Here is a 21,369-nt window from a genome sequence, read left to right as displayed (position 1 = left end):
TACAATAGTTTTCATATACCTGCTAAATAAATATCATAATTACTTGTCTGTCTTTCTTTTTCTTCCTACCAAGTTAAGAATTTGAATCTGAAGAACAATCATGGCTCTAAACATATTTGAAGGAGACACCTGTACAGAAATGCAAGAGTTGGAGTGTTGAAGTTTTACGAGTCTATGAGTTCTTTGAGGCATGAAGGAAGGACTAAAGAAAATAACTCAAGAATTAGTCTTGAAAAGTGCATGCAGTTCAGGAACTAAAGAAGGAAAATAAAAAAGTAAGTGAACCAGGAAAATGCTGTGCCATCGCAGCCCAACCGGGAAAAGAGTTTCAAAAAGGAACAAATTGTCGATGATTTCAAAAGTGCTGTGGCATACCAAATAGGGGTTTACAACATCATTTCCTTTGACTATAATTTTAGTTTGTTCTCTTTTAGCGATATTTGCTGACATTTTCTGCCCTGGCCAATCTTTTCAAATGTAATCCTGAGTGCTTATCAATGCATCAATATACATTGTACTCTCTCTGAATGAATAAAAAGTTACCTCACCAATTCCAATCTCAAATTTTTAAGTTAAATATAAATTTATATATGGTATGCTTCATGAAAAAAAAATTCTAAATTTTCACCATCTACTGAGATAAAAATACCTCAAGAACAGAAAATATCTCTTTTATTCTTCATACATCTTTGAATAGACCATGCAATCAAAAGGGAATTAGTAAGATTATGAACTAAACAAAAATGATTGAGATATAAGAACCAATATCTAAATACATGCATCCTAGAAAAATAAACATTACCAATACTACTGAAAAAGAATATGTAATTCTGCTAACCATTCGGGTCTACAACGCTTTTTATTCTTAATAATACCATATGAGACTAAACAAATAAAATAAAATAATATTCCTAATCAACTTATCTGCTATTTAAATTTTTAACTATGCTTTCCTCTCTTCTATAGCAATTTCTACAAATATTTAAAGATTCAAATAAAAAGATTGCACTCAATTAAAAACTGAATTCAATTTAAAATATTGAAAAAATACAGAAATGTTATTAAGTTATTTTAGATCCTGTGAAATAAAATATTATTTAGTATTATAAATGGAGAAACGTAAAGCCAGATACACATGTGTAAAACAATAATATATGTGTAAAAAATCTCTAATTATGTATGGACTAATAGATAAGAAACCATACCAAAATGACGACACCCTGTGTGTTTAAGTATGTTGGAACTAGGGGGATTTTTTTTCATTCTTTTCTTTTTTTCCAAAATGTTTATAATGACAGTGGTTACATTTTGTAACCAAATATAAATACATGCCTTTAAAAATGAAAGTTCTAAATAATTTTTCTAAGTTCACATTGCTTCTGAATCTTCTGGGATCAGTTTAAATCAACTTGTCAACTCATGCCGATATTCTCACAGATCTAAGTGTTTATCATGGAATTCAAAAATTTAAGCACAAATATATAATATCTAATATATTAATTGAGGTTTTTAATGACATTTGTGTTTACATAATTAATTGGCAAATAAGGTTGCTGAAAAGAATGCACTGAATTACTTAAATGAAGCAATAACTTCCATAAAAATTGTCAAATAACAGGAAAGGAAACTAGTTTTATCATACCCACACTTTTTTACGTTGAGTGAAAAACCACTTATTTCTGATGGCAATGAATGTTGTATTTATATCTCAATACTTCGAAGCGCAAATATCCAATGCACTGTATAGTTTTTAAGGACTCAATCGTATTCTTAAAGTATTTCCTTAATAAGAGGTAAATTGTGTAATAGCAGAACACATCTGTGTTTGCTACAGAAATTCAATAAAACAATTTAATAACCTCCATGAAATATTTACCTACTCGAGTGAATTAACTGAGCACTCAATGGAAATTGCTTTAGTTCTCCACAGCCATTACCCACGTGGTGTGTTTTCTTCACAAATTCCACAAACACTCCTCTGAGATGTGGACAGTGCTCTAGAGGCATTGAATGAAGACTTTGTGGTATCAATTGAAATTTACAGATGAAGACACCATAAAAGTAATGCGCAAGGGGAAAATAAAGCACGGAAATGCCTTGGTTACATGTCTTTTTTAGTCATAGTTATATATTTTCCTTGGGAAATGACTTGAAAGAATTTGGGGACCAAACTAAAATGAAAAAGTATGTGACAAAAATAAAACAAGAAGCAAAGTCAAAAGACAGATGACAAACTACAAGAAGTAATTTGCAATATATGTTATAAATAACGGTCTATATCCCTAATTCACATATAACTCTTAAAATATGAGGAAAAAGTATAAAAACCAGATAGAGAAAATGGACAAAGGACATAAATAGTTCTCTCTCTCTCTCTCTCACACACACACACACACACACACACAAAGATATATAAATGGTCCTTAAACATGTGAAAAGATGTTCAACCTCACTGTTAATAAGAAAAATACAAATTAAAAATAAACAGATACCATTTGTCATAGTATCTACCAAATTCTCAAAAATTCAAAAGCTTAATTGCACACTATTAGCAAGACTATGGGAAATAGGTTCTACCATACATTACTGGTAGATATCCAAAGTGGTAAAATGTATATGAAGGAGAATTTTGCAATAACTCAAAAAACAATATAGTCATTTACCCTTCGCTGCAACAAACTCATTTCTAGGAATTTATACTAAATATGTGTCTCCAGTAATACCAAAACATATGAACAAGGTTATTCATTGTGGCATTATGTCTAACTACAAAATATTGGAAACAACCTCATTACTCATAAATGGGAGAATAGTTGAATAAATTAAGTTACAGCCACACAATGTAGTACTCTGCAACTAGACAAAATAATTAGAAAGATCTCTATGAACTGATATGGAGTGATTTTTAAAATATATTAAGTAGAAAAAGCAATATGGAAGACTATATATAGTATGCAACTTCTATATAAAAAGTAGAGGGCAGGGCTGTCCCAGTGGCGTAGTGGTTAAGTTCATGGGATCTGCATTGGTGGCCCAGGGTTCATGGGTTCAGATCCTGGGCGTGGACCTGTGCACCACTTATCAAGCCGTGCCGTGGCAGGCATCCCACATATAAAGTAGAGGAAGATGGGCACGGATGTTAGCCCAGGGCCAATCTTCCTCAGCAAAAAGAGGAGAATTGGCAACAGATGTTAGCTCAGGGCTAATCTTCCTCACCAAAAAAATAAAAAAGTAGAGGGCAGAGGACATGTATGTATTTGTTTCTTTATACAAAAAGAAACCCAGGATGGAAGGATATATTCAAAATTAATGGCATTGCTTACCACAAAGGGAAAAGGGGATGAGAAAAGAGATCAAGAAGAGAGTGAGATTTCTCTGAGTACATCCTTTTATACAATCTTTACTTTTGAACAATGTTAGCATTTTCACAGTCAAAAAATAAAAAGCAAATCCATAAGGACCAGAGGAAAAAACTAAAACAGGACATAATCAGAAAAAAAATGAACCTATATCTATATCAAATTAACAATATAATTATATAGAAAAAGGTAAATCAAGTAACTTTTGAATACAGTACTCTGATTGTACCCTAAGTGGGATATAGTCTAGGGGCAAAAACAACTATGTAGTATTCTTGCTAAAAAATGTTTCAAATGGAATCTACTCATGAGGAAAGAATCAGATAAACCCTAATCATGGACAAATGCAAACTGTGGGACATTGTGCAAAACAACTAGATTGGATAATTCAAAAAAATCAATGTCACAAAGGAAATACGTGGAGGAAGTATTTTAGATTAAAGGGATCTAAAAAGATATAACAACAAAATCCAATTTTTAATTAGATTCTGGATTCTAACTTTAAAAAGAAAAAAACTAAAAAGGATATTTTGGGGGAAATTTGAATTGGGACTTTATAGTAAACAAAATTATTGAATCAACATACTTGTAACTTCAAAAGAATTAATATAATGCCTTAATTATAATTTAAAGGAGAGAAAAAAGTAACATATAATACAACATTTTATGATTATGGTACAAATATATTTGAATTTGAATACATAATAAAACAGTCAGATGTTTATCCCTGAATATGGACTCATCATGAATGAGGTAGCTATAAATGCAGCCTACCATTGATGACTATGTTAGCAGCATAAGCATCATGAATGATATTGATGTTACTGCCATTTTTTTGAAATGGTGAATAATGCTTGGGAAAATTCCAACTAAAACAAAATAAGAATGTCTTTCCTCTTACACTGTAATTGCACTGCTACTAAAAATCAACAAAACATAAAACCATGCAAAATATACTTTGTGTTTATATGTAAAAAAGAATTCAGTTCTAGGCTCTAAGAATTATAAGAATGTGTTCCAAGTACATGAATGTCTGGTGGAGTATTTGAAAGTTGTGCAGGATCAGGACAATTCCTTGCTGGACAGGACAGTCTCTGTTGCAGGATATTGGGCATACCTGGCCCCTACCCACCATATACCAGAAGCAACCTAGTGTAGGTTGGCTTCCCCAGGAAGCCAACTCTGAGGTGGAAAATAGCATGTAGGATTTGATTATGGAGTGCTCTTAGGTTCAACAACCAGAGAAGGAAAGAGAAGAAAGTAAGATTGGGCTGAGGAGGAGGTTGTTCTGTGATGCATTCTCAATGAAGTCTCCAGCTACCCCATAGGGCACTCTGAAGCTAGGAGCCTTCCAACTTGGAGAGAGTGATAGGCCTTCATATCCCCACATCAATCAGTTACTGGATGTGAACTATCCTGAGAAAAGGGTGGGTCCTTGGACAAGACAGCTGTCATGAGCAGAAAGAACCCTGAAGAAGGCTGGCAGCGGAAGCAGAACGCACCAAACTTAACCACTAGGTCATGGGGCCAACCCCGTCAGTTTCTCTTTCTAGACTGGACCCTGACTAATAGAGGAGAGAGGACTGAAATAATGTCGGGAGATTGGAATAAGTGCATTGGCTGAGTTCATCATTCTGAAAGCTTACCTGTACTCTTTACATCCAGATTTTTGTACACAAATGCTTTTCTTTTTTTAAAATAGACTTTTCCATTGGGATCTTGCTATCAAGTTGCATTAACTCCCATATCTCACTCCTCCAACTGGTGAATGCATTAGGACTTCTAGTAATAATAAGTAGGAATTTTCTGATGCTGGCTAATTTTCTTGGAAATAGATGCCTTTGGCTTCAGTTGTCACTACCTAATTTTGTAAGTGACACATCAAAGCCGATAGGAGAAAGAGAAATAAGTGATGGAACTCAAACAAACTTCTTTTCTTTAGTCATTTCTTTAATGAAAAGGGAAAGATATACATAGAACTGAGAGTCCAAGCCTGGTATCAAATGCATTGTAGGAGAAACGGTGAGGTGAATTGGTCTTTTTCTTCTCAGAGTTTTATTGAGCAGTCTGAAAAAATTTAAGTTTCTTTGTATCAAAACGGAACAATAATGTTTAATGTTGAGACGTCTCTGTTTTTTCAAACATTCTGAAAAAACGTTTCTGAGGGGTCGATTTCTGAAGCTAGCTGATTTAGTTTGTTTTGACCTAAAAACAGGCAAGTACTTTAGGAACTAAGATATTGCACACACTGTTTTTAAGAACCCAGTTTGAGGGGCCGGCCTGGTGGTGCAAGCAGTTAAGTGCGCGTGCTCCGCTGCGGCGGCCCGGGGTTTGCTGGTTCGGATCCCGGGCGCGCACCAACACACCGCTTGGCAAGCCGTGCTGTGGTGGCATCCCATGTAAAGTGGAGGAAGATGGGCATAGGTGTTAGCCCACAGCCAGTCTTCCTCAGCAAACGAGGAGGATTGGCAGATGTTAGCTCACGGCCGATCCTCCTCACAAAAAGAAAAAAGAAAAAAAGAACCCAGTTGGATTGCTGTCTAACTCAAGTCTACCAAATAATTCCCAAGTCCCATCCATCAACAATGTCCTAGTGACACCTGTGACCAGAAAGACTCAGCATTGTCATGTTTATAGTCCTTCTTGTAATATTCCTTCTTTTGCCATTACAACCAACAATTCTTTCATAGAAAGATTTTCCTTTCCACTGATGTTTTCAAATAAAGTCTTGAAATACCTCCATATCACTACTGTCTAAAAAGAGAATAAACCTCTGGAAATCACATAATTTTTTCATACCTCCAGTTCCAAGCCTAGCACTATCTTTCTCTCATTCAATAAACATTTTTGATCACCCACTATGTGCCAGGCCTTGTGTCACTGTGCCAAGCACTGGAAATAGAGACACAACTCAAACCCAGAGCCTGCCCTCAAGGAGCTCACAATTTTTAAAGATGGATTAATGTCTATAATACAAGATGGGATATGATGACTAGCAAAAGAAGAAAACAAATAGAGAGCAGGGAAAGCTCAGAAAAAGACAAGATTAATCTCCAGTGTAGAGGATCAGATATGGAAGAGGTGACATTTGGATTTACTTCCACGCTGGTCTATTTTCTCACAGAACCAGGTAGTTGGCATGTTAACACATGAAGGATGGATTAGACTTAAAAGAGTTAAGCCTTGAATAAGATATACCCACAAAATTGGAGCCAAACTTAGGGAAATGAACCCAGCTGTATGTTCTCTTCTATAAAATATGATCCAGCAGTAATTCCATCATAATTATCTGGGTGCTTCTAAAAATCTAGACTCCTAAGACCAATTCCCAGGGTCTCTGATTTATTGGCTGGGGTAAATGAGTGCAACATTCTGTTTAATCCACACTGCAGATGGTCCATATGCAAGCCTAAATTTGAGATTCCTGATCCAGGGACTTGATGTCAGGCAACAGGTGGGAGTGCATAGAAGAAGCTGAAGTTAGGGACATCCAATACGACAACAGCAGATGTCTGACACACAGGTGAACAAACAGAACACAGCACGGTGTCGTAAAACCCAGGAGCAGGCAAGACTGCAGATCCAGACAGGCCTGCAGCAAGGCATTCTGCCCCCTCCTAGATGGTCTGGGCTATTTGGGATTTAGAGTTTAGGTATCTGTTCTAGGTGAGAATACAGGGAGAAAGCCAATTGGAAGGAGCAAAGTCAAGTCCACAATTTTAAAGTCTTCTAGGTAGTATATCAAAAGACACTTGGGCACTGGAGAACATATCCAGGATTTAGTCCCTAGAAATGGGGACAAAGTAAGAAAGGCAGAAGCCTGGTTACTAGAAGTAAGACAAGAAGCACATTTCCTTAAGTAAGTTTTTAATTCTGTTTCCTTATGAGAACCACCTAAGGAGTGTTATAATAATATGTACTCCTAAACTCCACACTGGACCTAGGAAAATCAGAATCTCTGGGCATGGAGTCCAGACACATAAATTTATAAAAGCTCTTCTAGGTAATTCTGATGTTATTCAGGGTTGAGGAGCACTAAACAAGGGTTCCTCACACTTCTCTTCTCTGACCACAACCATCGCGACAAACCCCACCAATCAAAGGTCGTGGCTGAGCCTACCATGGGAATCCATGGTAGACGCAGAGAAGAAAAGGACCCTGTGTACCAGCTAGCTGACACAATGACTTCACAGCAGAGGAAATGGCAACTTGCAAATTCTGTGAGTGTTGTAGCAAATAAGAGATTTCCAGCACAGAAAGACATCAAAGTCTGTTTTGTGTGTGTGTGTGTGTGAGAAAGATCAGCCCTGAGCTAACATCCAAGCCAATCCTCCTCTTTTTGCTGAGGAAGACTGGCCCTGGGCTAACATCCGTGCCCATCTTCCTTCACTTTTATTATATGGGACGCCACCACAGCATGGCCTGACAAGCAGTGCGTTGGTGCGCGCCCGGGATCCAAACTCGGGCCGCCAGCAGCGGAGCACACGCACTTAACCACTACGCCACAGTGCCGGCCCCCTCAAAGTCTGTTTTTGTCATTTGTCATTTGTTTTGTAACAGTGTTTAAAATAGTTCTCTGGCATATCGATACTTTATTATTATTTTTATTTATTTTTCCCCCAAAGCCCCAGTAGATAGTTGTATGTCATAGCTGCACACCCTTCTAGTTGCTGTATGTGGGATGCAGCCTCAGCATGGCCGGACAAGCGGTGCATCAGTGCACGCCCGGGGTTCCAAACCCCAGTCGCCATTAGCGGAGCGCACGCACTTACCCGCTAAGCCACGGGGCCGGCCCCATATCGATACTTTAAACAGTAAAAATCCCTTTGGCCTTCTTGCTGTTCTCAAATTGAATATCATTTTCCATTATCACTGAGTCTTTTCCCTCTTTGAGATTTTTTTTTTCATGGAGTGAACATTGACAAAGAGCAGGGTTGAATACGATATTAACTTAAACCAAACAGCATTGGCAGCATTAGGATATATTTGCTTGTTACATGGTTTCATGTGGCATTATGCTACTTTTTAAAAAAATTTTGCCTTTAGTTTTGGTTTTAATTTTATCTCTATCTGAAACACAAATTGTATTGATAAGTCACACGAAGCAAAGCATGAGCTCTAAAGGCAGTAAACTAGCTAAGCTTCATGGCAGATGAAACTTCTCTTTGTAAGGAAAGAGCAATAGAATCATAAGACAATCTGTTTCCAACACCAGTATATTTATGCTAAATAGCGTCCAATTCCATGGGGTGCCACCCAGTTGAAATTGAGCCAGGCCACCTGATTCCTTCTTCCACTGGTAAAGACCATCTCGTACGAACCAGCTGCCATGGATGTGGTTCAGAAAGCTGTCCCCGAAAAGAACTCCGGGCCATCTGTGCTTGCAGTTCTATTAATAGAATGTTCTCCAAATCATAGGCCTGCATCCAGTAACCTCACATCAAGACCTTCCCCAAAGTGAGATTTGGAGAACATCACTCATTGGCATTTCTTGTGATCCATTGGGAGGGCATTTTTTTTTTTTAATAATTTTATTTATTTATTTTTCCCCCAAAGCCCCAGTAGATAGTTGTATGTCATAGTTGCACATCCTTCTAGTTGCTGTATGTGGGATGCGGCCTCAACATGGCCGGAGAAGCGGTGCGTCGGTGCACGACCAGGATCCGAACCCGGGCCGCCAGCAGCGGAGTGCACACACTTAACCGCTAAGCCACGGGGCCGGCCCTGGGAGGGCTTTTTTTAAAGGGATGATTGAAGGGAAGGAGGGCAGTGGTATGATGGGAACCAAAAAATATTGTGAACTTCCTGAAGATAAGAGTGTATCTTTTCACATTCATCTTGCTAGGGTCAGGCACTGTGCCTGAGAAAAAGTTGTGTGTGTTTTCCAAGGTTATCTCATAAAGGAAAAAAAAAAGTTTTCATTATCCTCAAGAAATATGGGGAAACTTAGGCTCATTGGCTAAGTAAGTTACCCAAGTTGACACAGATAGTGAGTGGCAGATCTAAGATTTAGACGCAGAGCTACTAACTTCACACCTCTATTTGGCAGATTTCATCATTTCACAATCTTCTTTTTTTTGTCTTTTTGGTTGTGCTTTGGAACTTCAGCTTTGACTGTGATTTGTTTTTCTAGAGCAAACCTTTGACACAAGTTTTCTATGGTTCTTGAGAGAAAGGTGAAATGAATAATATAATGAGGCTCAAGCAGCAGTAAGTGTTCTTTTTAAAATTTATTTTTAGGAGATAGAAAGGCTTAAAATATGTAGAAATAATAACAGAGGATATGAGACTCAAGATAGAGTCAAATCAGGCAGAAAATATATGTTTGACAAACTTAAGAGAAATTATAGAATACACTAAAGGAAAGAAATAGAAAGAATGTTTATTATATCTAAAATTTTTTAAATGTTTTGCTAAAGCCATCATTTTCTCTTCAAGACCATGCAGTTGCATGCCAAAAACATCACAAAGATATCTAAAAACATTGATATGAAATATGGGAGTAGCAGCCCCATACTTAAGGTACTGATGGGAAAAGAAATATAAATAAGCCAAGTCCGACTCTGACCACATGCCCTTATGGTATTTGTCCCCTGTGGCTCCACTCTTAAGAACAGCATCAAATATAAGAGACATGATTAAGGAAGATGACAAAGATACTTTTAAATTCAGACTGAACCCAAGCATATGGCATATGACATATACGTATTGTTAAAATTAAATAAAATGGAGATCAGACTTGAGAATCCCCCAAGCAGACAAAATCATTTAAGCCACATAAGCAAAACTAAATCTAGCTTATTTCATGAACATAAGGGAAACTTAACTTTGCTTATTTTTTGTGAATGCCTCTGATAATCATAAACAAAACTTGAGTCATCTTCCCAAAATGGTATAAAATAATCACTTTTAACCAATCCCCTGCTATCCGGAAACCCCTATTGTAATAACCAATCACTGTAAAAGTTTAACAACTTCCTCATCTTCACTTTATAAGCCAATCCTATAATATCATGCCTCTGAACTTCATAACAGTTTTGGGTTGGGAGTCTCCCTGTTTGTGAACAGTTGGTCTCTCACTCAGTAAAATATTCATATCAAGTAAAGCTCTCTGAATTTTCTTTTGACTATATATCTATAACATAACATACTATATATAACATATAGCATATATTTATATATATAGCATATATATAACATATAACATAATACTGCCAAGAATAGAAAAAGAGAGGAAATTATTAAAATGTGTTTTTAAAAATCTGATAAGAAGAAAAACAAATCAAGTGAAAAAATCATCTAAGAAAAATGGAAATACAGTTTATTCAGTCATTTATTTGTGTGCCAGATAGTGTTAAATGTAAGAGGTAAAATGATATTCAGTATCTGTTCAATCCTAGATAAGCTTACAGTTTAGTGAAGAAGATAAAAATGTTAAAAATGCCTTATGTGGGGGGAAAAATTAGAAAAGACTTCCAAGAGTATGTAAATGAATATGTAAAATTGAAAATTAGACTAATGAGAATCCTTGAAGTGTATTTTGAAGAGTAAAAAAAACAAAAAGGAGAAATGAGGAAAAAAAGGAAAGAGAAAATAACAAATTTAAAAGATTATTTTAGGGCCGGCCCCATGGCTTAGCGGTTAAGTGCGCGCGCTCCGCTGCTGGCGGCCCAGGTTCGGATCCCGGGTGTGCACAAACGCACCGCTTCTCCGGCCATGCTGAGGCCGCGTCCCACATGCAGCAACTAGAAGGATGTACAGCTATGACATACAGCTATCTACTGGGGTTTTGGGGGGAAATAAATAAATAAATAAATAAAAGATTATTTAAAAACATACAATACCAGTGATGAAGCTGTTCCTGGGGCCAAATTTCTGTTTAGTAGCTATGTATGACAATACATATACACATATACAATGCATATACAATAAAATACATACATAATAACGCATATAACAATACCACAACACACCAACAAGAACTCTGGTTCCACCAAAGGAAACCATTTCCATGACCCTCTAGAATAACAAGAGGAAACTTAAAACCCTGTTCAGGGCTAATGTGGTCAATACAAGGTTACTTTATAGTTTTGCTTTGTTTTATTTGTCAATATTAAAAAACAAGAACAGTAATTGAGGTGCATGCTTCTAATTCCTCTTATTTGGGTAGAAATACTGTGTACAAGAGAAAGGATTTCCAAAAATGGGAAAAAGAGACCCTACAAAAACAGCATTGTAAAGTAAAGGTAAAGAGAAGAGTAATGTTCTCAGATGTTAAAAGAACAAATAAATAGAAGAGTTAATCCTCACTTTGAAAAGAAAAATGAGTATCACTTGTATCACTGATATGACAGGTTGTAGGAAGGGGACAAATGCCTCAGAATCATCTGGGTGGTTTTTATAAAACCACACCACACATGTGCGTGCACACACACCAAGAATCTGATGTGCTTGCTAGAGTGACACGCTCCCATGATGGAGAATCAGGGCAATAATGAGCCACTATTATTGATGGGAATATGTCTTATCCCTCAAGTGTACTAGGGATGATAAAGACATTAAAAAGATCATAAAGGCAATGAAAGTAACAGAGGAATTAAGGCAAACAGAGATGCCTTGCGGAAATGTTAGCAAAGAAGGAGAGTCAGTCCCCACCTACCTAAGAGGAGAGTGTAACAAAGACATGATAGCTTCATACTTGGCCTCTGAAGGTGCCACATTAAAAATTTCCCGGAGCCAATACATTATGATTTCACTCATTAAGTAGTAGATGATAACAACAATAGACAATCACATAGCGACAGAGATTGGATTGGTGGTTACCAGAGGGGAAGGGGGGAGGGAGGAGGACGAAAGGGATAATTAGGCACATGTGTGTAGTGATGGATTGTAATTAGTATTTGGGTGGTGAACATGAGAACATGATGTAATCCATGCAGAAATAGAAGTATAATGATGTACACCTGAAATTTATACAATGTTATAAACCAATGTTACTGTAATAAACAAAAAATTTAAAAAATAAAAGTAAAGCCAAACCGGGGCGGCCGGTGGTGCAGTTGTTAAGTGTCGTGTTCCGCTTCGCTGACCTGGGATTCGCAGGTTCAGATCCCGGGTGCGCATCCACACACCACTTGTCACGCCATGCTCTGGAGGCGTCCCATATAAAGTAGAGGAAGATGGGCACGGATGTTAGCCCAGGGCCAATCTTCCTCAGCAACAAAGAGGAGGATTGGCAACAGATGTTAGCTCAGGACTGATCTTCCTCACAAAAATACATAAATACGTAACTAAACCCAAACCAAACCCCCTAAACAAATCCCATATAATCATTTTGTGAAGGGAAAAAACAACTCCAAATTACAGAAATGATAAACCTTTGGAATAAATAAAAGAGATGAAGTGAAGACAGAGAATTAGAAGAGGAACTAAAACTTTGAATGTGCTTATGAGAACTGGAATATGCAATCCATTTAGTGTGTGTAGAAATTTTATTTTATTGATTGCTGGCAAAAATTTTATGTATATTATAGTAAAGTTCTACAGGATTGAATTACATAATAGAAGTAGACACTAATTATTACAGACAAATGTTATTATTTTTAATTTGAGTTTAGTCATTTTCAGTTAGAAATTGCAGTGTTTGTTATCAAGGTTAATCTTTATTTACAGATAGAAACAGTAAACTAGAAGAACTTTTTCATTCTAGCATGTCTATACTATGGGCTTATTTCTTTATCCTTTGCAATATTCCAAATTTGTGTTTCTTATTAGGTACTGTTTCTTCAAAGTAAAAACAAGTTGAATGTTAAAACATTATATTGGAAAAAACCACCAAATTTTTAATGAACAACATACTCACCTTTGGTCTTTGTTTACTGAAATTACCTGCAGTTATATCTTTTTAATTGCCAACATTGTTTTAGATTTTATTTTCCCAACTACTGTTTTCTTTTTGCCCCTTGAAGAAATTATTTGAAGGAACGGGCAGTTTCATGTTTAAAGCTTTGCAGATCCTTTGAAAACATATGACAATGACAGAACCTCGCCTCAAGTTATCTTCTGAGTCAGCAGCCTTCCCAAATTTGCACAAACACAACCTTCAGTGACCTTTCGAATGGTGAAACTGCATGAATCATCATTGTAAGAAAATTGGACCAAGGCAGCTGCTCGGTCCATTTTTCAGAGAATTGACTCCATCTCGGCTCAGACATAAGCTGTGAAGGTATGTATAGATCCAGATGATTTATCAAGTCAAGGAAAACTTTCCTGTGATTTAGTAGTTATGATACCAAATGTCTTAATCTCAAGTTTGTGTCTTTTAGCAGGTTGCAAGACCAGTGTTTTCCCTTTTCAGCTTGTAGGTGCTGTGGTCTTGCGGGGGCAAGCCTCATTCAGGTGTGGCGAATCCATGGCTTGACTCTGGCCAATTTGACTGATGAATGGATGGTCAGGAGGACTTCATAAGGCCCGGTCCACTTGGGGTTAATTGATCCTCTGGTCCATGCTCCTTCCAAGACTTGAGGAGAATCTGGTCACCTGCCTTGATGATGTGGAGTGGAACATCTGACAGGAACAGGGACCTGTGAGAGGCAAACTCATGAACATAAGTTAGAATTTTGCTATTTCCTTTGTTGTACATAATCTCCCCCTGTTGGTAAAGCTGAGAATGGTCTCCTATACATCATTTCAAAGGGTCTCAATTAAAGCCTACTTTGAGGGGCTACACAGATCCTCGATAGAGCAGAGGGCAACAACGTGTCCCAGGTTAAATTAATTTCCTGACAAATTTTTGCAATTGTCTTCTTTAATGTGTGGTTCACCTTTTTAGTCTTTCCCATCAACTGGGGCCGCCATGAGGTGTGGAGTTTCCAAGTGATCCCCAAGGCTCTTAATACTTCCTGGGTGATGTGGGAGAGTAACACGGCTCTATTGTCACTCTGGATTGACAGCGTGAGTCTATACTTGAGAATATTCTCCTTGAGCAAAGGTTTGGTCAGTGGTGGACTTCTTGGTTCTGGAAGGGAAAGCTTCAACCTATCCTGTGAAGGCATCTGCCAATACTAGGCAGTACTTGACATTCCTAGAAGCTCAAGGTATCCTCCCATTAAGGCCTCATATAGAGGTTTTACAATTAGTCCAAAGTTGGATATCCAAATTCGACAGAAGTCTGCCATCCCTAAAAATCCCCACAACTGTCTGCAGGTAGTGGGAGTTGCAACTTGAGCGATTGCTTCGCTCCTATCTGGGAGCAGGCTTCTATGTCCTTCTGACAGATCAAACCTCAAGCATTGAACAGTCTTTTTACAAATTTGGGCCTTTCTCTTTGAAACATTGTGCTAACAACACAGTAGGTAGCCCCCATATCGATGAGAAAATCAATTAACTTCTTCCTCACTGTCATTTGAACGCAGGATTTCCGTGGGGATATGACAACAGGTTGTTCCAGTCTAAATGGACCCCCTGGGCTTCTTCATTCCTCATCCATATCTCTCCCCTCTATTTCCACCCTTTGGGTTGAGGGGGTCTTACCTTCTTCTGCTGTCTTCCCATTGGATCGTCAAACGTACACCGCCACCAGCAGAGAGGCCTGCTACTTCATTCTCCATTGTTCCTTCACGTCCTGGACCTGATCCCTGCTATTGTAAACCTTGAGAAGCAAGCTCAACGAAGTGAGAGATGAGCAGCCCAAGGGCCCCATCCGCCTTCTGTAGTTTCCTCCTGATATCTGGGGTGCTCTGACTGATGAAGGTCATATTGACCATTTTCTGATTCTTCAGGGCCTCAGTATTAGTGTTTATATACTTCCTATATGCCTGATATACTCGTTCTAAAAACTGGTGATACCAAGCAATGGGCTCGCTCTGCTAACCACAATCTGAGCCAATTAATCACAACAAGTTGGGGATCAAGAAAGGAAGTTTCAATTAAATCAGATTAGCTGGAAAATCAGAAGAAAGGTGACTAATGTCTCAAAAAAAGCCATCTTCAAAAATTACAGCATCTTGAGATAGTAAAATAGGGAAAATGGACAGTGAGAAGGGGGTCCAGGGATATTGGTCTCCAGGCATGATGGGCCCCGGGCACCACATTGTTCCATTTTTCTGTTAGCTCTTATGGATACATTGTAGGTGTGTTTCCTGACTATGGTCAGCCTGTTACTGGAGAGAAACTCATAGAACAAAGTTTTAATTTATCAAGCTATAAGGGAGTACATACAGAAGTAGGAGACATAAATCAGGAGAGCACGTGAATTTTTTTAGATATGTGTAGAGCAGCGAGTAGTCACACAGAGGAAGGGCTGGGGCCATTTAGCATAACAAGATGGCATCACTTATGTTCACTTACATTGGGAAGGGTCCTCCTGTGGTTTTTGCTGAACTTCCTGAACTTTGTTTAAACTTTTAAGTGGTGGGACTCCTTTTCTTAATCCTTCTGGAATACAATTCCTGTAGTGTTCTGGGTGAGGCATTCCTCCCTCATTTATAACACAATTTGGTTCAACTATGGGGACAGCCTTGGTGAAATCAGGCCAATTGTTCCTACCCTCAAGATAGAGCCAATGGGCTTCCTCTCCTGCCTTTTCAATAACTGTACGTGATCCCCAGCCCTGAGAAAAATATTCATTAGGACTTGGATGTCAGCCCAAGTGAGACGGTATGTCAAAAAGATGGAGGAGAATAACTCAGTCATATGATTAGGGTCCTCCCTGTAGGATGGATTATTCTTCTTTGAATTAAAAAGATCCCAAGTAGAAAAAGGGGAATGCACCCATATCATACCTGCCAGTAGACTATTAGAATTCAGTCCTCCGATTGGGAACTGGTGGAGCAGAAACTACCCTACTTGAGGATCCCCTACTCTCTGGCCAAATTGCATACCCTGCTGGGTATGGGAAGGAGAAACCATATCCTGGCTTCCCTCAACTATCGGGGGTCATGTGATTCCCGTGATCTGTTCCCCATATAGGGGTGGGTTGGAGGTTGCCATGGATGAATGGTCCACCAGTTATGGATCGGGAACTTGTGGAGGGGGTGCCAGCTGAGAAGGAGGGCACAGAGGCTGACAGGAGATCCGGGGTCACTGTTGGAGGATTTAAAGCAATGATCAAAATTTCATCATCCTCCACCATGCCCTTGGAGTCTGGCAGAACTGGCTTGGGCTTCTCAGTCCTTTGCACCATCAGATTGCAACACCTTGGTGCTGACTCATTTTGGTGCAATAGCATAAAAGCCTGCACATACAGGATTTCATCCCATTTCCCTTCTCTGTTACAGAGCTACTCCAATTGCAAGATGGTAACATGACTTAGAGATCCATTAACAAGCCACCTTTCTCCAGAGCCTCAGGAGTACTGTGGCCAGGCAACACTACAAAGGAAATTCATCTTTTTATGTTTCAGAGTCTCATAACTAAAAGAAATGCAGTTTTGCAGCATGCATCCCAGGAGGCTGCATTCAGGGATAGAATTAGTGGTCCCTATAGCTGACTTACACACAAGACAAATGCACACACACACAAAGATGAAATCCTACTTCTGCAGGACAAAAATAGAAGATGAAGTCCAACAATCCTCTAGAACTCTCCCAAACGAGGGTCCCTTTTACCAACATACAAAATGCAAATGAAGATACAGAGAATTCACAACTGCACATGTGGCAACTCACCTGGTAAATGCAAAAACGAAAGTAGACCAAGGTCCAATGCATTTCTCCACTCAAAGTGACTGTTGCACCAAGGTTGGCTGATACTGGTGGGAAGTGGGGAGCAGCAGGAGAAATCTCCTGGGAAAAGATGCCTGGGCAGCTGCTGGGGACTACCAACCACTTGAACCCTCATAAAACTCCTGGATGGCTTGCCAAAATTGATACCAAATCTCTTAATCTCAAGTTGTGTGCCCAATGCACAATAAGCCAATCACTGAGACACCTGTGCTTGGAGATGGAGAAAGGTTTATTTGAATTGGCCAAAACGAGAAGGCAGGAGGATAGGGTCTCTCAAATCAGCCTTAACAAAATAAGAAAGCAGGGGGGTCTTTATAAAGCTAAGGGGCTTGGGAGGAGAGGTTTTGGAGAAACAAAGGGGAAATCCATGTTTCTTTCACTCCAGATAAGCCCTTGGGCTATCAGATTTCTGGGCATCAACTATAGCTGAAGGCTGTTTATCTGGTGGTTGTAACTTCCTTGAAGGCATTCTTTTTCTTCTGCAAAACAAGCTCATAAATCCTTGTTACCCTTGAGTCACCTCTCAGGTTAAACAAGAAAATAGCAAATTAACAAGATTAACTTCTTTTCATCTGAGTCTGTGTTGGGAACAAGGTCAAAGGGTAATCATGTTCTTATTGAATATGTACAGTAACCCTCAGGTACCTGCCTTCAGTTATAGTAAGCATATGATTTTATTTGAAACTCTATGTAGCTCACAAAGGTCAAGAGGATGACTAATTTTAAATTGCTAGTATAAAAAAATTAGTTTCCAAAATCTATTGAACTTTTGCCACTCAAAACAAAGCATCATATGATATATTGCACTCCCACACAGAAGACTACTTCAAGATTGCCTTTCCATAAATACTATTTTATCCTCCATTCTTAATTATGGTTGCCCTTTCCTAGATGTCATTTGTCCATCAGCATGCAAAAGCAGGGATTGCCTAACCTTTCATGAGAAATAACGTATTTAATTTGAATCATATTGAAGTTGGTAAAACAGTTTGGCTTTAGGTAGATGAAAATGATTTTTTCAAAGAAAATTTGAGGAAAATTCCTCTATTACTGGGGTATATTTTATCCCATACAAAGTAACAATATGATATTATTTGTTCATAAATAATAGAAGAGTAACCTAGAAGTTTCCCCAAATTATTGACCTATCAACTGATAGAGGATGTAAGATGAATATCTCAAAGGGTCAGTTCAGAAATTTTATATAGTTCTCTCTGCATAGAAATTTTATATAGTTCTCTCTGCATATCTCAAATATCACCTCTGTGAAGGTTTTGCAAATTTCAAAGCATCCTCAGCACATGGAGAGAGCTCTCTCCCCAGAGCCTCAGTGGAGGCATCTAAACCAATGTTGGTGCATTGACACCTTGTCCTAAATGACAAGTTTAGGATCCATGTCAGTAGCAAACACTGGAAGCCTAAATCCTGGAAGGTAAAAGTTGTGCCAGACCTAACACTTTACAGGCACTAATATAGAACCTGGATAATGGTAGGTGCTCGAACTACTCTTAAATAAATTAAAGTGTATTAAATTCGTGACTCAGCATTAGATACAATTGCTTACTTTTTTTGTGACACCTGCTAATGATGAAGTTGAAGTTTCAAAATCTTAAACCCAGAAAATTATTCTAATGCATCATTTATTGAATACAATATGGAGAATTTTATAGAGTTTTTTATCAGTGTTCAAGCAGAGGAAAGGTCACATGCCTGAGGAAAATGCGGTTGAGAAGCTTCTCAAAAGCTCTGGATTCCTGAACAGCCTCTCCCTTAGACTTCTCAGAATCCTCATGACCACAAAGGCACCCTCCACTAGTATCGTTACAGTTAACAGAACATTGTACTGGAATTGATTTGACAAGTACATTCTAAACCCTATGTTTCATTTACGTTAGACAAAAAAGTGACTTCACAGAACATTCTGGACTATGGTGTAAAATTCACAAGATTACTTCACTGAACGAAATGGAAATTACATTATTGTCACTTTCGCTGAGCTGACCCTCGCTTAGGACACGTTATATATTCATGATGTTGGTATTCATGAGACTGTCGGCTGGTCACTCTTGCATGAGTTGTTTGCACCAAGTACAATGACAAAAGCATTTTCACTGTCTTTTTGTTAAAAAGCTGATGCCGGGGCGGCCAGGTGGCACGAGTGGTTAAGTACACGCCCTCCGCAGCAGCGGCCCGAGGTTCGCTGGTTCAGATCCCCAGCGCGCACCGCCGCACCACTTGTCAGGCCCTGCTGCGGTGGCGTCCCATATAACGTGGAGGAAGATGGGCATGGATGTTAGCCCAGGGCCAGTCTTCCTCAGCAAAAAAGAGGAGGATTGGCAGATGTTAGCTCAGGGCCTATTTTCCTCACACACACACAAAAAAAGACTGGTGTCCAGGCAATAAATCAAGCAAATCACTGCCTTATTACCATCCGTCCAAATTGTTCATATGTGGGTGGAATAAATTCTGTCATTATTCCAAATATTTTACAAATATTTAATTTGGGATGGTTAAAAAAATTGAATATGTTCAAGTTATTCTTATTCTTTCATTCCGACCACGTTTAGGAAAACAGAAAAACAATTTTCTTATCCTACTTCAAATAATCCCCCAGGGCTTGTTTCTCTAGCAAAAAACTCCCAAATCACCATTAAACCCATATCTAACGGAAACAAAGACAAAACTAGTGAGAGAAACAATAGCCAAACCTAAGATATAAAATTTTCTTTATTCTTAGATACCTCTTTCTTAAGTGAATTGTTCTGTTTGTTAAGTATTGGTCTAGACTCAATCTATTTAGAAACAAGCTTGGGATTTTACCCCAATGAATGGACCAATTAAATGTTAAGTAATACAATGAAAATTATTATAAGCAGAGCCTCTGGAGACAATAAATATACCTGTGTAAGGATTTCCTACTTTGTAATGGACGCAGGGATGCCAAAGTTGTGAGAAGGAAAAAATTACACTCCATTCTCTGAGCTCCTTCTACCAGCTAAAAATATATACAGGAAGGAATAATAGTGAATAAAAGGAAGGGAGGGCTAAATGAAGGAAGGATTCCTTCACCGTAAAGGATTTGCATAGTCTTCATACAGGGTTAAAACTGTTAAATACATTGCTTGTTAAGAAAGTAATGTGTAGGGGCCAGCCCAGTGGTGCAGCGGTTAAGTGCCTGCACTCCTCTTGGGTGGCCCGGGGTTTGCAGGTTCGGATCCCGGGCGCGCACCGATGCACTGCTTGTCAAGCCATGCTGTGGCAGCGTTCCATATAAAGTGGAGGAAGACGGGCATGGATATTAGCCCAGGGCCAATCTTCCTCAGCAAAAAAGAGGAGGATTGGAATTGGATGTTAGCTCAGGGCTAGTCCTCCTCACAAAAGAAAAAAAAAAGTAATGATTAGAATGGAAAAACTTGGGGCCGGTCCGGTGGCACGAGCAGTTAAGTGTGCACGCTCCACTGCGGTGGCCCGGGGTTCGCAGGTTCGGATCCCAGGCGCGCACTGACGCACCGCTTGGCAAGCCATGCTGCGGCAGCGTCCCATATAAAGTGGAGGAAGGTGGGCATGGATGTTAACCCAGGGCCAGTCTTCCTCAGCAAAAAGAGGAGGATTGGCAGATGTTAGCTCAGGGCTGATCCTCCTCACAAAAAAAAAAAAAAAGAATGGAAAAACTTGTTCAATTTTAGACTTTTCTATGTATTATTTTAATACATCTCAGAAAAGGTGACTATAAATCCTAATTCAACTGTTAATAAACATGAAATTTACAAGTCACCACTGTGGGAAACATGAGTAGTCACGTCTCCATTAAAGCTCTCTTTGTTTCTTTTATTGCCAAATGGAGGGACAGAATACATGCCAAGACAATCTAGGACAAAAACAAGTTCTCTCTAGGAAACAAAGCTGAAGAGAGAATGGTTTCCAAAGGGGCATCTGATTAAACGAAAGAAGCTAGGGCAGACAGAAGCACAGAGGATAACATAATGGTTATTTTGATCCAGTGAGTTTTGACCACAGGGAGAAAAGGGATTTACATTGTCACACTTACTCCTATCTGACAAAGTCTAAAGTTTTCTAGGTCACCACATACCCAGTTTTATTAAAGCGACTTTCAGATGTCACATAACTATATAATTTATCTTTTGGCTGAAGTTAATCAAATAGGTCTTTGAGGACCAGGTTGACCGTGACCTGAGTGTATTCATTCTCTATAGCTCGTTCTATGAGGAAACTATTTCAGCCTTAGGCAGTCTTAAAAATAACAGAAGGAACATTTTTACAAGAAT

Source organism: Ceratotherium simum, chromosome 38 (genome assembly GCF_057802395.1).
Source record: "Ceratotherium simum simum isolate JZ-2026a chromosome 38, ASM5780239v1, whole genome shotgun sequence".
In the NCBI taxonomy this organism is placed as follows: domain Eukaryota; kingdom Metazoa; phylum Chordata; class Mammalia; order Perissodactyla; family Rhinocerotidae; genus Ceratotherium; species Ceratotherium simum.
Note: the sequence above shows the minus strand (reverse complement) of the source record.